This window comes from Acinonyx jubatus, chromosome B2, assembly GCF_027475565.1.
Source record: "Acinonyx jubatus isolate Ajub_Pintada_27869175 chromosome B2, VMU_Ajub_asm_v1.0, whole genome shotgun sequence".
In the NCBI taxonomy this organism is placed as follows: Eukaryota; Metazoa; Chordata; class Mammalia; order Carnivora; family Felidae; genus Acinonyx; species Acinonyx jubatus.
In genome coordinates, this window is record NC_069385.1 from 48,923,074 (window position 1) to 48,941,317 (window position 18,244).

Consider the following 18,244-nt stretch of genomic DNA (forward strand, 5'->3'; position numbering starts at 1 on the left):
CCACTGAGGGTTTAGAACAGAGGAATGACATGATCTGACCTACATTTTCAAAGGGATCAAGAGCCGAAGCAGGGAAACCAGTTAGCAGGCCATTGCTGAAATGCGGGTAAGAGATGATGGTGACTTGGACCAAGACTTCTGAAGCACAGAAGTTTCCAATGTGTTCTGTAGTCAGACAGGTTTGAAACAGCAGGAAGCTATAAAGTCAGACCTTTTCAGTGCTGACATTTTCTTTCTTCTCATGCTAGTGAAGATTCTTCAGAGAAAATAGAACCATATATATGTGTTTTTCAGCTTCCGTACTGTTTTTCATAATGGCTGATCCAATTTACATCCTCACCAACAATGCATGAGAGTTCCCTTTTCTCCACATTCTTGCCAACACTTACCTCTTCTCTTCTTGATGATAGCCAACTAACAGGTGTGAGGATAGAGATCTCTATACAGATCTATATACAGATCTCTATAGATACTATATATGGAAGGGGAAGGATTTATAATGAGCAGCTGGCTGAGAAATGCCATGATTTGCTGTCTGCAAGCTAGAGACCCAGGAGAGCCAGTGGTATAATTCAGCCTGAGTCTGAAGGCCTGAGAGCCAAGAGAGCTGATGGTATAAATCTCAATCCAGGAGTCAGAAAAGATGAAATGGGATGTTCCAAATCAATTCGTGAGGGAGGAGAAAAGGAACCAATTCTTCCTTCCTTTGATTTTTGTTCTTTTTGGGCCCTCACAGGATTGGAAAAGACCCACCCACATAGGGAGGTTAATTTACTGCATCCCCTGGTGAAATGCTATTCTCATCCAGAAACTACCCACACAGATACACCCAGAAATAATGTTTAATCTGTGCATCCCATAGCCAGTCAAGCTGACACATAAAATTAACCATCACAGCTGGCTTCTCCAAATTATCACCTCTTACTGGTTAACATGGTACTTGTGACTAATTTTGCTTACTCAGATTCACTTAACATGAGCCACACACACAATATTATACATCAATACCGCATGTTTCTTCTATACCATATATGATTTTTAGAAGGCTTTTAGAAATGTTCATGCTGTTTTCTATATTGATTAATATACTTAAGACATCAATAGAGAGCTGGAATAATGGACTCAAAAAATCAGCCATAAAAATTAAACACTTCAAAGAAAGCCGTTTTATTGTTTATTATCTATTCATTCATGGCTGCGTCTTGCATTTGGATTGGGGTTTTTGTCTCATTTTCAACAATTTCGTGTCCTGCATCTCCCCTGACCTCCACAACATTCCCGAAGGCAAGCAAGGCAAGATGATGCATAACAAAATGGACCAAGGTTGAAGGAAGCCTTCTGGTTCATTGTGAGTCCACTAGTTGTAAGACAGAACAGAAGGTTCAAGGGTAAGAAAGATTGTTTCCGTGTTGAGAAGTCGTCAACCTCGTAGGGAAGAACAACATGTAAACAGATAGCTGTAAGGGAAGATTATATGTGATAAGTAATATGAATAGCAGACAGGGATGGTTTGGGAAATAGGAAGGCAGAAGAATCAGATTGAGCAGAGGCAAAGAATATGCCTAAAATACCGCAGCTAGTTATTACAGTGTTCTTGGCACATATTAGCAATGAGAAGTTGGGCCAGTGGAAAGTCAAGGGTGTAAGTAACAAAAGTAAGGTCTGAGTCTGCCTCAAATAATATTTCCCTGAAACTAAGCACAGAAGATATTATTTTACTCATGGAAAAAAAAGAAAACTTTTTGGAAAATGTTAACCCTTGCAAGGTATTGATTAAACTGTTCATCTTCTGTGGCTGAAAATTTTCCTCAGGATTATAAATGATGTTGAATAATATTTGATTTTGAAGAGGATATATTTTTAATATCTAAAACATGTTTATGACTGACACTGAGAAACTGAGTCCGTGCATAGTGGAGCAGGACAGGAGATGAAACAATGACAGGAGTGTGGGAACCCTGCTACCCAGTGATGAAGCACAGATGAGACCTGAAGTGACAGGGCACCATGGATGTGGGACCGGTGGAGCCACAGCTCCTGCCCTCCAGGGAGTTTTCTTGGGTCTGGCAGGCCCTGTTGGACAAGTGTGTACATTTCTTCAGGCACGGGCCCTGCATAGGCTGATCATGGTCATTGTGCCCCACCATCAAAGCATAGCTCTGTCCTTTCTATGTTGGGGGCGATGAAACCAGTAGTCATTTACTTTATGTATTTATCTTTTTAAAAAAATTTATGTTTATTTATTTTGAGAGAGAAAGAGAGAGCGCGAGCAGGGAGGGGGCAGAAAGAAAGGGAGACACAGAATCTGAAGCAGGCTCCAGGCTCTGAGCTGTCAGCACAGAGCCCGACGTGGGCTCTGAACTCCAAGATCATGACCTGAACCAAAGTGTCAGATGCTCAAACGACTAAGCCACCCAGGTGCCCCTACATATTTATATTTTAAGAGACATTTTCTTCCAACTGCAGCTAAGGAATATTGTGAATAAGTCAGGATGCTTGTGTTACAATAGGGTAGAAACCTCTCTCTTTTTTAGCACGGTGGTTCTTCTGTTGCTATTCTATTTTATGGGGCAGTTTGAACAATATCCTTGCTTTCTTAGAATGGTCCCCACGAGAAATCCCATTAAATCGATGTATGTATATGTGTATGTACATATATATGCCCATGTATATATGGATATTTGTGTAGAAATTCCATTGCAGTAAAACCCATTAGATTGCAGATTTCTACACGATGAAACTGTTCTCAGAGCCTGTTTATTTCAAGCACTCTTTCCTTTTAGTACTCTATGACCTCCTCCTACACACTTATACTTTCTTAGATATCAAAGTGTAATACATTATTTCTAACATCTGAAAAAAAAGGCAATTATTCTCTAAGCTATTAACAGCCAAAAAAATTAAGGAAATACGCAGGACTTCAAGGGAGTGCTTTATCCTAATTTTTATACAAAGGGACTGAATAATATGTATAGGTAATTGTACAATAGGATTAATGTATTTCTTTAATCATGACTACATGTGTAATTAATTTGGGAGCAGAAAGGTAGCTTGAATTCCTTATTTCTTTTCTTTTCAAACATCTATTATTTATTTTTTTATCTTTTATATTTTGAGAGAGACAGAGAGAATGCCACTGGGGGCAGGGGCAGGGAGAGAGGGAGAGAGAGGATCCCAAGTAGGCTCCGTGCTATCACTGCAGAGCCCAATGCCAGGCTCCATCCCAGGAACCATGAGATCATGACCTGAGCCGAAATCAAGAGTCAGATGCTCAACCCACTGAGCCACCCAGGCGCCCCTCTTAGGATTTCTCTATAAGAAGAAGACAACTCCCAGGAATTGGCAGGATGCACGGTGGTCTGTTTGAGGAAAGAACGGAACTGCGCCATACATCTACTCAGTGTCCGTGAGAGACACAGACACACGCACAGAAAAGCAACTCACTTCAAAGACTACAGAGCAACAAAATAACTGTGGGCTATTTCCCGAGGTCAACATAGATTCACATCAGCTTATACTTTCCCAGTCAAATCTGCATCACCGTGTATTCGTAATTGTCAACAGGCAGTAACTCTAAGGCACTGTAATGTTTCAATCATAAAAAGAGATTAAAGCCATTTGTATATACTCCGCTTACTAACGTAGGAAACCTACTGAACATTTTTAGGAAAATTATCAAGCCCTAAGTTTGAGACAAAAAGGGATTCCATTTAAATCCGTCTTAACCTTCTATTTTGTTCGGGGCTAGGTCTTGGTATTTCTAAAATGAATTTCAGTCGCTAAAAGAATAAACTATTTAGGAATTACCAGAACCATTTCCTGAAATTCTGAAAACACTTAAAATTTCATATTAGCGTGTCGTGGAATTCAAACTACCTTTCTGCTCCCAAATGAATTATCCATGTAGTCATGATCAAATGATCGTATGCTTTGAACAATGTGTATTTGTGTGTGTGTGTGTTTAACTTTTATTGGTGCTAATTTACTCAACAAGGAAGGTCCCAAAGACCTGGGAAATTATTATTTGTATGGTTTTGTAATATCCATAACAAAGGAAATTTGGCCAACCATCCCATTCCAGATTTTGAGTGGATGACAATTTTGGCAGGAAGAAGAATATAATTTAGTAAGTCAATGAAAAAAATATTTAAAATAGGCCTCTATCTTTATAGAGAAAGATGATGCAAACATTGTATGAAAAATAGAAGCCAGCTCTTTAAATTGATTTATGTGGTCTGTTTTAACATGTCAATATTTTATGTGCTATATGTCTGTTAGTAATCTGTTTTCATGGGCAAGCTCATTATAAATGTGCACTTATTGGAGGTGAGCTTTATCTTCCTTTCACACCAGGCCTTATTTAAAACTAGACAAATACACTGGGGAGCCTGGGTGGCTCAGTTGGTTAAGTGTCTGACTTCGACTCAGGTCATGATCTGGTGGTTCAGGAGTTCAAGCCCGCTTCAGGCTTTGTGCTGACAGCTCGGAGCTTGGAGCCTGCTTCAGATTCTGTGTCTCCCTCTCTCTCTGCCCCAGCCCTGCTCATGTTCTGTCTGTTTCAAAAAAAAATAAAAACATTACAAAAAAAAACTAAACAAATACATTCTTGATTTTAGGTATATATGCAGTGCTTTCTGTTTCTTGTTTTTGTTTTTTGTTTTTTTCCCACAAATTCATTACTTTTGTAAAGACTCTGTGAGTCTTATAAGCTTGATCGTAATTGCTAACATTAAGAAGACAGGCATGGAGCCTAGAGGTCATCCACCTAAGGAAGATAATTTTCTTCCAGTGATTCACTCAACATCACCAAGAAATACCCCTTTGGGTCTAGTTTCCTTATCTGTGAAATGAAGGTTTTGCCATGGCTAATTGCTAAGGGTCCTCTTTTTGTGATTCTATAAAAACAAGTACTTTTGCGATTTCCTTTTACCATAAGATATATGGGAAGTTTGGGATCTTTTAGCATAAAAATTTAAGAAAATAGGAATCAGGAAGATATAAGCAGGAATTAGCCAGATATATACTTTCATGTAAAAAATCTCATTCAGGATTAGGTAAGATGAAAATCCCAGGATTGGTATGTGCATATATGGAATATTGTTTTGGTTTTACATTTTAATGTGCAACTGTGCCTGCCCTAACAAAATGAGTTTTCAAGCAGTAACGTTTGCCCTAAAGAAAAAAAAAATTAATTGTCAGTTGTGGTCTGTGTAGGCAGTGTGTAGGCAGGACTCTCGGCTTCCAGGAAAATTTCTGTCTTTACAAAAAAGAGATTTCCCAGCTACCTTTTGAATTATTTCCCTAAAAACACGACTTGCTTGACGGCAGAAGTGACCTGTGGCTGCCTCCCCCTTTACCTGAGTTGCAAACAAACGCTGAGAGGAAAGAGAGAGGAGGTGTGGTCAGAGGTGCTGGGAGGCGGTGGGCCCAAAGCTTTTGCGGAAAATGGTCCAGTTGACTGGATCTCCATGAGGGCTATCGATTGCTGACACCTGGTGTGGGTTGAACTGAGTCCCTCTCAAATTCATTTGTGGAAGTCCTATCGCCTAGGACCTCAGGATATGACTTTAAGTGGAGACAGTGGCTTTGCAGAGGTAATCCAGGTAAAATGAGTCCATTATATAACTGGTGTTTGTATTAAAAGGGGAAATATGGAAACATACATATACGGGAAGAAGGCCATGGGAGCATGAAGACAGCCTCCTATAAGGCAAGGAGTGAGGCCCAAAACAGACCCTTCCCACACAGCCCTCAGAAGGAATCAACCCAATTTAACTCTTGATTTTGGATTTCTAGCCTCCTGAACTGTGAGACACTAAGTTTCTCTTATTTAAGGAACCTATGTTGTGGTACTTTGTTCAGCAGCCCTAGAAAACTGACACAACACTCAGCCTGAATACATTCAAGGAATAAGTAAGCAGCAAAAAATTCTGATTGTATTGGAGTCTTCCCACAGAGAAGTGAACCTTATTTGGTTTGTTTGAAATGAAACGGGGTATCTTTTTTTGTATGGTTTTATTTGTAATCAAGAGACTTCTTTTTTAACTGAAAAACAATTATACATACACACATATACCTACACATATATACACATATATGCATTCATATGCTCCCATAAGTGTTGTTAAAAAAGTTAAACTATATAGAATATAAAATAAAAGCTATTTTCCAGTCCTCTTTCCTCAGTTTTAAATACCTCCCTAGCACTTTGCTGTTTGAAATCTAGCTTTGTATTTTTACAGTGCTAGATTCTTAATGTTACACTGTACAAACTTTAATACAATTCCAGTCTGATACCGGAGTTCTGCTAAAACAGTACATTTAAGAGTCCATGCTATGGGACCATGTTATAAGTGGGCTTTTACATACTTCTGTTATCTCAGCACCATGGGTAAGCTATAAAATAGGCCTAGTATTTTAAGTTACATCCTATAATAGGTCACATGTTTAGAATTTAGTATAGTACCAACCAAGGAAGAATTTTTTAAAAATCAACTATCAACTTTGTTTTTTTCCTGGCCTTGTTTCGTTTACTACTTAAAATATTTTTATAGTTAAGAAAAAAACAACGGACTTCATCTTGTTAAAGCATTTTTCTAGGAACCAATAATAAATGACCTGCCTTCTCTGAAGTTTGAGTCCGTTATAGTACAGTGATACCCCTTTTATAGAGAACTCAATAAACCAGTAGCTCACCTACCTGAAATAATAGACTAGGACTTTAGGTATAAAGGTCTCTGAATAGACTAAATGAACATTGCAAAATCTGCACAAGAAAGCTCAGACCTTTATCAACAGACATGTCCCATAAGTTGTTAATTGGTGTGTGTATGTTCGTGTTCAAATATAGCTCCAACAACTTATCATGAGTCCAAAGTAGAGTAGGGGCGCCTGGGTGGCTCAGTGGGTTAAGCGACCGACTTCAGCTCAAGTCATGATCTGGTGGTTCGTGCGTTCGAGCCCCATGTCAAGCTCCGTGCTGAAAGCTCAGAGCCTGGAGCTTGCTTCGGATTCTGTGTCTTCCTCTCTCTTTGCCCCTCTTCCCCTCAAAAATAAATAAACATTTAAAAATTAAAAAAAAAAAAGTAGAGTAAAAGTCATTAAAAAAAGGCAATATTTTACTCCTTGTATGCACAATGACAAGACTAAGAAGGAAAGTTTAAACTCTCAGTAGCTAGGAAGCAACCAAAAACTATAAAATGCTAAGGTAAGTTGAAAACAATTGGGTGGAATAATTTAGTAACAGGGAAAACAGTGCTTTAGGTCTTGAGGTCATTCTTATATTAGAGTACTAAATAATAACTGATGCTCTAAAGTGGCCCTGAGTCATTGTGAAAAAAATTTTTATTGCGATCAATATTGAAGGTGGTAGAAAATTGGGTAATATATTTAAGAATGATTTCCACCTAAAACTTTGCAAACATTAAAAGGATTTGGGGGGGGGATTTGGTGTACATGAAAGTGAAGATTTGGTTATCTGCAAAATTTTGCTCTATAGGTATTTGAGGTTTTCTTAGTATCGCAATTAAAGTATTGTATTTGCTTGCATAAGTATTGCATTACATGAGTATTGTACCTTAATTTAACTGGCCCTTGGTTAAGATAGAACATTAATTCCATTGGTTGAAAGTAAATTGTGAACCAATACTTAAATGTTTGTGGTACTCTTCCTTATTTAGGCAAGTTGAGAGCTACATTGTATCAGAATGAAGGAAAGCCCACATTCTAGGCCTACAGGGACAGTTCATAAAGAGGAATGGACTTCAAATGAAGAGACCTCATTAAAATGCATGCTTCTCATTCTTGGAGCTCTACAAATAAAGGAGAAGCAAGAGACCATCAACAAGATGGTGTTTGTTTCAAGTTTTACAGGTACCTTTTGTTCCACAGCATCATATCAAGGGGTATGCTGTTATTTAAATTATATTCAAATAGTCCAATAATGCCAATTTAGGGCTGAAAGACAAGGAGAAGCTGAGAACATATGAGATGACGCTTTCGGTCTTTATAAGTAAATTAAGGCAATATTATTGGTAATATTGAACAAAGAAATGGTATAATAACACTTTCTGAACAGTGGGCTTACACTTGGATGCCATTTGGTGATTCCCCTATAACGTGCCCAAGTGCAACGTGAGGTGCTCTCCACTAACAAAGAACAGCTTATTTATAACAGCTTGTAAGCAGAGGTCTTTCAAAGTGCAAAGATACCCTCTTTCCTTCCCAAGGAGCAATTGCTTTGCACATATGTGCTACAAATACCAAGCACGGGGAGCTTGGTTTTTAATTACAAAGTAAAATATCCTTCCAAAATTGCATAATTGGTGGTTGCCTTTTGCAATGCAATGAACATAAGGGAACCTGACATTAAATATTTGACGTGCTGCCATGACATTTTCTGAGATTTTATTTTATGCTGCTTTTAAGCTGCAGACTATGTTAAATTTGAATTCCTTGGGGGGGTAATAGAGTGATACAGAATTAAAGAACCTAGCTCTCATGTTGGAATGCCTGTGTTCACAGATTGTACAGTTCAGATTTTAGGGAAAAAAAGTAATTATAGAAATGGAGACATATTGGATTCTTTATTCTCTCCTTACAGTAGTTACTTTTTTTTTTTTTTTTTTTGGATCTAAAGACCATTTAGTCAGGGAGGGATGTCTCTGGTTTTCCCTTTGAGGGAAAGACAGCGGAGTGGAGGAAAATACAGTGACAGTCAGTGCCCAACATTGTGCAGGCTGCTGAAATTAAGAGACCGATGTCACAGACCCCCTGTAGTGTGTATATTCCCGCATGTCACAGAGTTGCTGGAAGAACATTAGTAGAACTGATGCTGCCCTAGTTCTCTCTGTTCCAGAAAGTGCCTTTTGGAGTTTATGCTGTTTGCTCAGCAGGGTTCAATGCTTCTGCAGCCGATGGCACCACCCTGATAAATTGGAGGATAATGCGCACTAACTTGCCCCTTTCCTACACCTGCGTTTCCTACACCCAGCACCCCCTTTTGTCCCTTACTCCACGGAGAGCCCACATCTTAAAGCCGAAAGCGACTTCAAGAGTTCATCTGTTCTGTCACTGAAAGAGCAAAGGGCAAGTAGGTGTGGAATTTTCTTCCATAATGTAATAGAAGAAAATAAATTCTTAATGGTAAAAATAAAAAAAAAAAATCTTGGGTTAACTCATTTATTCCTTCTTACTGAGGAGTATGCAATTATTCCTTCTTACTGAGGAGTGGGTAAAAGACAACTTGACTGCTTCATTCATTCTGAAGGCCTAACGTGCATATCCAAATCAGTGTTGTCAGGGACACCGAGAATGAATTGCAGCCTAAGGAGGAGGCTCACCACCCCGCCCAGCCAGCTTTTGCATTTTCCTACACATTAGTGCTTTGTGTCATCACATTTCAGGGTTATTTCCTCTGCCCCAAACCGATGTTTTTCAGGGTCGGTGTTATTATTTTGATGACCCCAATAACAGAAGTAGGACCACCTAAACACACACACAGCCTGACCAATTCCAGCATTTTCTTTGATCTTAGAGATACTGTAAGCAGAGCATGGCTGTGACCCTCTCACTTGGTTGGCTGAGCAACGTTCAAGGCCAGCACTCAAATTCTCCCTTTTCTTTAAAGCGATCATTTAGTATTTATTTAAAATGTAAAATTATTTTTGTTGCTGATATTACCAATGATATTTATTGCATTTTTAAAAATTTTTATTTATTTTTTAGAGAGAGAGAGCGCGCACACATGTGAGAGGGGGAGGGGGCAGACAGAGAGCGCGACAGAGGATTGAAGGGGGCTGTGATCTGAAGAGAGCCCGATGTGGGGCTCAAACTTACAAACTGTAAGATCATGACCTGAGCCGAAGTTGGACGCTTATCCGAGTGAGCCACTCAGGCCCCTCTTTATTGCATTTTTAAAGCAATATATCTATAAAATATTTGTGGAGAAGTATTTCTTTTTGCTTTTCATAGGGAGCTAAAAGGCTTTCTTGGAATCAATCAGCTCTAGGACTAGAATACAGAGATACTTTCTTTTCGTTTTTTTTTTTTTTTTTTTTAATGTTTATTCATTTTTGAGAGATAGAGAGAAACAGAGCACAAGTCGGGGGGAGGGGCAGAAAGAGAGGGAGACACAGAATCCAAAGCAGGCTCCAGGCCCTGAGCTGTCAGCACAGAGCTCAACGCAGGGCTTGAACCCATGAACCACGAGATCATGACCTGAATCCAAGTCGGTGGCTTAACTGACTGAGCCACCCAGGCGCCCCTAGAGATACTTTCTATTCCAGGGTTCTTTTTGCCTGTAGCCCTGGGTACCATGGGAAAAAGAAATTAATCTGCCTCTTAACAAAAATTTACCTTTTACATCTTTTCTTTAAATGTCATGTTTTGGATACAAAAGTGCATACAAATTAAGTTTATCTATGATGTCATGCATGTAGATTGGTTTAATATGAAGGCTTCTAACTCAACCAAAGTGGTTCCACTTTTAAAAATTATGAGTGTTATTTTTATTGCGTTGAACACCAAAATAATTGATTTGATGACGTATATAAGTAGCTTTAAGTAATTTTGCAGATGGACAATTTAAAAGCATGTAAAATTCTTTGGCCTACACACATTTTTCAAGATGGTTGCTGATTCAATGAAACATCTATAAAAGATATAACAGAGAGTCAGAATATCAGATTAGTGATGGGAAGAATCTGAGGTTGAAAATGAGAGTATTGGGAGATGTTATAATCCCAGTTATATTTCTTTTTTTTTTATTTTTAAAAATGTTTATTTATTTTTGATAGAGAGACAGAGCATGAGCAGGAGAGGGACAGACAGAGAGACAGACAGAACTCCAAGTTGTGCTCCATACTCTGAGCTGTCAGCACAGATCCCGATGTGGGGCTTGAACCCATGAACCACGAGATCGTGACCTGAGCCGAAGTTGGGTGCTTAACTGACTGAGCCACCCAGGTGCCTCCTTTTTCTTTTCTTTTTTTTTTTTAATTTTTTAAATGTTTATTTGTTTTTGAGAGAGAGAAATAGCATGAGTAGGAGAGGGTAGAGAGACAGAGCCAGTTATATTTCTTTCTGATATCTAAATGCAGAAAGGATATCTGCTTTACCAAAGGAGAAAATACAATTATCAATAGAGAATAAATATATGTATTTGCAATCAGGATTGAAAACATCCCTTTCAATAAAGGATTGACAGCTTTAATTTGTCTTAAAAAGCTAAATTTACCCATTAGATAGATGTAGCAACTGTATTTTACTCAATGCATCCACACTTTTGTAGCTTTTTCAATAGCAATGATTTATAGTGCCTTAGCCCAACTGCAACATGTAAGCAGAGAATCTCATTTTCTGAAATCCAACCACAATCACAACAGCAAGAAAAATCTATCTAAAAAGACAAACCAATTTAGAAAAGACTACATCAGTTCAAATGGAGTAAAAACAGCAGACATAATCAATTTTTGGTATGCACAGTATATGGCTATAGGAACTATGAACCAATTTTATTTCCTGTTGTTCAACAGTAGATTAACGGTAGAGAAAGTCCCATAATCTTAGTTTTTAATTCCTTATTCACATTCTTGACACATATTCCAAAATATTTGTTAAACTTTTACTAAAGTAATGAATGCCACTGAATGGGCTAACAATTCAAACTAGTTTTATTGGCATATTTTCTCTATATCACTCATTATTAGAAAATTTATCAGCATGATTATACATCATGATTATAATGTGAGTTTATATACATAAAACATACAATATCAAAAGCCAAGTCATCCTACTTGAAATAGTTTTCAAACGTTCAGAATGGGCCAAATATCTTTGATCCCTGAAGCACGCAAGACAAGTTAAAAATGATACAACTTAGTGAGTGAGTAGCAACATTTTATAGATTATCCTGAGCAGGGTTGATGCAGAGATTTAAAAAATCTATTACCTTGTTTTTAAGTTCCACACCAATAGCCCATGAATGCACTTTGACTCTGACAGACCGCTAAATATTGGGAATAAATCCTTCTTTCTTTCCTTCAGTTCCTAGAACGTTCTTGCCTTCCCCCCTGCCTGTCCACACCTTCAGAGCAAATCCAAAATGTAACATCCATGGACCTGTCTTCATGAGATCTCTAAAATTTAGCTTCAAATATCATAATCTTCACGGAGCTTAAATATTTATTATACCTTTCTTATACCACTTTCTGTATTCTGCTTATTTCCTGTATAATTTGTTAGACTGCTATTGGTATAAGCTTCTCGTCAACCTTGACTTATTTTCTTATATTCCACTGTGCTGAGCACAGTGTTTTGCATATAACAATTACTTAATACATATTTGTCCACCTGAGTGAGCTGCTGCCTTCCCAGCAACCTTAAGACACAATCTAGAATTTTCTTAAGGTCAGGGGCTAAGTCATCTGCCTATTAGCCTCCTACTGCACAGTGATAACATGTGTCCTAAAATAGAAAGATTCAGCTCACCTTGATACTTTGTTAAGAACTTTAAAAATTATATGCAATAGTTAACATTTATGTCGATTTTACTCTGTGTCAAGCGCGATGAGGTCACTGTGCTAGGACTTTTATAATCATGATCTCATTTATGTCTCATTATAATTTTGTGAAATTGGTAGTAGTCTTCCCCTCGTTGAGACCTAGATTCATTAAATAATTTGCTCAGTGCTATTCAGCCCACTAATGGCAAAAGAATGACTTTAACCCATACACTTAACTACTGATCCTATTGTACCTATTCAAGTGCCCAAGCAAGTCAAGAAGTGGGAACTGTTAAGTTCTAAAGGTCTCAATGCATGGTTGAGCAAGCAGGTCATTTTGATTACATGATGCTTTCTTTCTAACCAAATATTACAAATTCAGTAGTAGGTATGTAACACTAGGAACATAGAAGGCTTGTGGCAGCATGGGGCCAGCTTCTAAATATGGATTTATAGAAACATGATCCTTGAAATTTTCCAAGGATTGGAAAAGGATTTCCAAGGATTGGACTTCCAAAAGTCCAAGAATTATGTTTCACTTATATCAAGTGCTATAATTTACAAATTATTTTCATATATATTTTCTCATTGGATTCCTACAGCCATTGAGTTCATAGGCTTTGATATAGAGGATTTGTATTTGAGAAAGGTTAGGTAACTTCCATCAAATCACACAGCGAGTGTGTAAGAATTAGTTCTTTTTATTACACTCTTCTGATTATGGAGTATTTCGACATGTATTAGTATTTCAATGTGTATGTGCATTCATAATCAGGACTCCACTAACCTACCGGAAATACATGTGTATAATTTATCATTATTAATAATATAGCAGCTTTGCTACTTGCACATGGGTTGGGCACATGAATGATCCTCCAAACCAGGACACCTTAAGAATGACAAATGCCAAACTAATTGGGAAGCTGAGACAACAAGCATAAATTGGGACCCTCCCAGGCACACTGGGACATGTGATCCCCGAATTTAAATAGTACCTATCTTGTGCTAGGTCTTACTGTAAACAGTTTTGCACGAATTAGCTCAATTCTCAAACTTTATGAGGTAAGAATCATACTCATTTTCCAGATGAGCATTTTGTGAATGTGTCCAAGGTCACGCAGCATTTGTGGATTATTTTCAGTGCACTGTGCTCTACCGAATCTCTTTGCTCACCTAATATAGGGGATGGGAGAGCAAAGGCCAAGAAGATAAGAACCTGAGAACAAGCAGGCAATGGTTATCAGAATTAAGTGGCGGAAGGAGATAGCTAGCTCTTTTTTTTTTTTTTTTTTTTTTTAAAGTAGGCTTCACATCCAGTGCAGAGCACGATAGTCGGGGCTTGAACTCACAAGGGTGCTTGACCATGAGATCTAGAACTGAGCCAATGTCAAGAGTCAGATGCTTAACCCACTGAGCCACCCAGGTGCCCCAACTATTTTCTAATGCCAATGCCAGAGTTGCACGAATAGAAGTTTATGGGAAGCAATGGCAATTCATTAACTATAGATAATATACCCAATAAACTGGCTGGTTACCCTTTTTTCACTGTGCACTTACACACATAGGCCAATCAAGTGGTTTTTTTTTTTTTTTTTTTTAATGTTTTTGTTTTTGAGAGAGAGAGAGAGAGGGAGGGAGGGAGAGTGAGCGCAGTGAATGGGGCAGGGCCGGGAGTTGGGGGGAAGGGACAGAAAGATCCAAAGCAGACTCCACACTGACAACAGAGACCCCAATGTGCAGCTCAAACTCATGAACCACGAGACCATGACCTGAACCAAAGTCAGACGCTCAGCCATGTGAGCCACCCGTGCGCCCCCATCCAGTGGTTTTGATGTACTTGGTACTTTTGGAAAATTGTTGGAATACCTATGAACAATCAACTAGGTGGAGCCTTTAGCAGATGATTTTTGTATGTGTCTAGGTGAAATGAGTAAACCAATTGGGATTAATTTGTTAGCATTACTTGGATCCAACATGGGATAAATCCCAGTTTCACACTGTGGAAAAATCTGAAGCTTGTTCTGCCTCAGCTAAAACTAAAGTTTATTTTTTTTATTTTTTCCTGGGCATATGTTGTCTGTGAAGTCCTGGACCATTTCTTTAAGTACATTGCTTTCCTTCTCTGCTCTATCCCCTCCTAAATTTGTTGAGAGAAGGTCATTGGCATTCCACTTCATAGGTCAGGCTGCCTATAAAAGCAAAGATTGGAGATCTACAAGTGAAAAGAAGCATTTTAACAAACAATGCCTGGCACTTTCAATCAGATCACTTTACAAACAAGTGAATGCTTTCTCTATTGTACAAATGACCTCATCAAGGAAAGTAGATTAAGCTCTTGGATCACTACTCAGAGCTATCTCCCAGCACTCTTCCCAGTCACATGCCTATTCTTCGGGTCTCCTCATCCCTTAAAAACAAGGGCAACTGTAAATACCATTCATTTCACCATTAAAAAAAAGGGTAAATATTTACACCTTAAATAGTTAAACGTAAACAATGTTTTGTTAAGTGTGATGAGTTACATTCACACTGACTTCAAAGCAACCTTTATTTGGGGCGGGCATTATGCTAGAACCTCTTCTATACTTTATTTTATTCTCACAATATCCTAGGCAGTACTTTCCCATTTCATACACAAGATAATCAAGGGTCAAAGAGTACATAACTTGCTCAAGGGCAGCAGTAATCTCTTCAAGAGATAAATATGTTACCGTGGTTTCTCCCAAAAATTCCAAAAAATGCACAAGAATATTTGCATTTATTTATTTATTTATTTATTTATTTATTTATTTATTTATTTATATTTATGAATATATCATATAATAAGATAGCACTTTTGTGGATTTTCTAAGTACTCATTATTATTCTAAGCACTTTCCATGCCTGCTTGTATTTTAGTTTTATGAGAACGTTGGAAAAATTCATTTTGTACATAATTAAATGGCAGCTAAATAATTTATGCAAGGTAGTTAGTATATAGCCAAGCTGAAGTTCAAACCCAAGTTTGCATAACATGAAAGAAATCTTAGTGATACTAAATTGTTTTCAACAGAGAGTGGAGTCGTTTCATACCGCAGTGATTTTGCACTGCATTGGTAGGCTTTTGCAACTTTAAGTAACATACATTTTTTCCCCCCACAAAATTAAATAGAGGTTGATGACGTGAAGTTTTCTGAGATTCTTAAATACCTCTGCCATATGACAATTTTCCCATAGCATGTAGACTCAAAAAGATTTTAAGTATCTGGGGTTCAATCAACTCGTTCAATTAGATAAGGAAATGACATCCGGGTGAGATATGTCACCATCACGCAGGTTCTAGATAAAATATCTGTGTCCGTAGTGCTTTTTCTATCACATCTGGGCTATGAATGGTTTCCATAATTATTTGTTTTACGGATCTAACCATAATAGTAACGGTGGTAACAAATATTATTAGAACCACAGGCGCTTGTGGAGAGCTTAACCATATCACATGGTTCTCTATGTGTTCCTAAATTTACTACCTCATTTAAGTCTCCCAGTAACAATGTGAGGTTGGTAAACAGATCAGTCTAGGTCAGACTGGGGCTCATAACCTCCATGCTATAAATTTTCTACAGGCCACCCTCAGCTCTTAGATTTAGCTCTTCCCCCTTTTTTTGCAAGGGGCCCTTCTGCCCTCATGCTGCGCCCTGGCTCCGCCTCTAGGACTGATTCCGATGTGTAGCTGAAGAGATCTGAAATCACCTCTGCTGCTAGAATGGCTTTCATGGTATCTGCTTATTTCTGACAGCCTTCTCCCCATCTGCACCCCTCGCTTGTTCCTGTATTGCTTCAGCCCTCCTCTCCTGGCAGACACAGGCCTCTGGGGATGGACTGTGAGCTCCTGCACACTTCTAGTAGAATCTGAACACTGACTGGTTAACTTCTGTGATAGCCACTCTCACCGTTCACTGCTGGGTGAAGATCCTATTTTTATGATAAACATTATGCATTAAAAAAAATTTTTTTTTTACCTTTATTTATTATTGAAAGAGAGAGTCAGAGCGTGAGCAGGGGAGGGACAGAGAGAGAGGGAGACACAGAATCAGAAGCAGGGTCCAGGCTCTGAGCTGTCAGCACAGAGCCCGATGCGGGGCTCGAACCCACGAACCGTGAGATCGTGACCTGAGCCGAAGTCGGACGCTTCACTGACTGAGCCACCCAGGCGCCCCAAACATTATGCATTTACAAACATGCATATATTATATATTTACATATAGACATATATTTGCATATACACATGTACATATATATGTAAAATGCAGGGTATTACTCAGCAACAACCAGTTCTATGTAAAGTGCTGATTCTTAGGCTCAATTTATATATTTAATATACATTTAATATGTCTTCCATATATAAAATAGAAATCACTTTGATTTTCTTCTTTTTTGAAAAATGACCTCTTGTATCAGGTGAGTCAGAATATGTTGTAGGAGATTACTAAATTAAAAGAGAATTTCCTCTTCAGAATTGATCTTTCGTAGGGGCATAATCTTCTGTTAACTAGAATTGCATCATTGACCTCTGCTGCCAAACTTTAATGAGGACTCTACTGGTGAAGATCTCGTGAACTTAAAATGTATTAGCAGTTTTTAAAAATTAGTAAAGATGACTATGATTTCCTAAAATTATGTTTCTAGGTGAAATCTTACCATTTGTGGAAACCCGAGAAAACAAATGTTCAGTTTTCTCAGGAAATTCAAACTAAGCTTATCTATGAAAGCATTTTAAAGGTAATTGCTATTTTAAAAAAAAATGTTTGTTTATTTTGAGAGAGAGAGAGAGCAAGCGAGCAGCGGAGGTACAAGAGAGGGAGAGAGAGAGAATCCCAGGCAGACTCCACGTTATCAGAAGAGAGCCCTATTGGGGGCTTGAGCCCACAAAACCATGAGATGATGACCTAAGCTGAAACTAAGAGTCAGTCACTTAACTGACTGAGCCACCCAAGCGCCCTGGTAATTGATATTTTTAAATTGTTTAATAAAGAAAGATCATTATTTGTCATTTCCAAATCCCTCAAAAAATCAGTTAAGTGGAAAGTAACTGAAGGCACTGACTGCTGAATCAGAATCTAGATTTGGAAATACAAAGTGATCTGAAGCTGCCTGGGGCAAAGGTGAAGAAGGGAAGAGATAGATAATACAAATCCAGCATACAATTTCTACAAGATTTTTGGTCAGTAAATCTCAACTCTTAAATCTCAGTCCTGACCTGGAAGAAGCATCCAATGAAGTGTGCCAATGTTGTGTATTGTTGAGAAGTATCAGGTCACACACGGTTCAGAAGGAAATTGATGGAAAACCACTCAGTTCCTTTTAGTAAGGATTTCAGAGACATTTAATTAAAATGAATTCTCTTCTGTCTGGTCAACACTGATAACTTGTGAAAAGGAAAAGCCATCCATCCTGCTATTATTAAAAGCTGAGAATCTGGGAAGTGTGCCTACAGATTAGGGCACAGATGTTGGGGCATAAGGCAGTTGTACTTCTTGGTAGAATTACAACTGAGCTGACATTTTTAGTTGAGTATTTCATGTTATCAGTGTACTTATTTAATAGGGAACTCCAGTAAGATGGTCCCCAAATATGAGAAAGAGGTCAAGAGAAGTTTGTCTTCTCCATGTAGTAAAAAATCAACACAGAATGACAGAATATTCCTGTGATGAGAAACCCACCTTGCTGATACACAGAGGGTGTTTCCCCAATCTTCATTTAGA

The 18,244-nt window shown here is 38.2% G+C and overlaps 1 long non-coding RNA gene across 4 annotated transcripts in view; it reads left to right on the plus strand.

The window, feature by feature from the left end:
* LOC113598716 (uncharacterized) overlaps nt 1–18,244 on the plus strand; it is a 131,392-nt gene that overhangs the window by 56,007 nt on the left and 57,141 nt on the right. For 2 of the 4 annotated variants that reach the window (XR_008298389.1, XR_008298388.1), the window contains one exon: nt 7,738–7,872. The exons of the other annotated variants lie outside the window; for them this stretch is intronic. This is a non-coding gene — a long non-coding RNA (uncharacterized LOC113598716). The remainder of the gene's footprint in view (nt 1–7,737; nt 7,873–18,244) is intronic. 4 annotated transcript variants of the gene reach the window in all.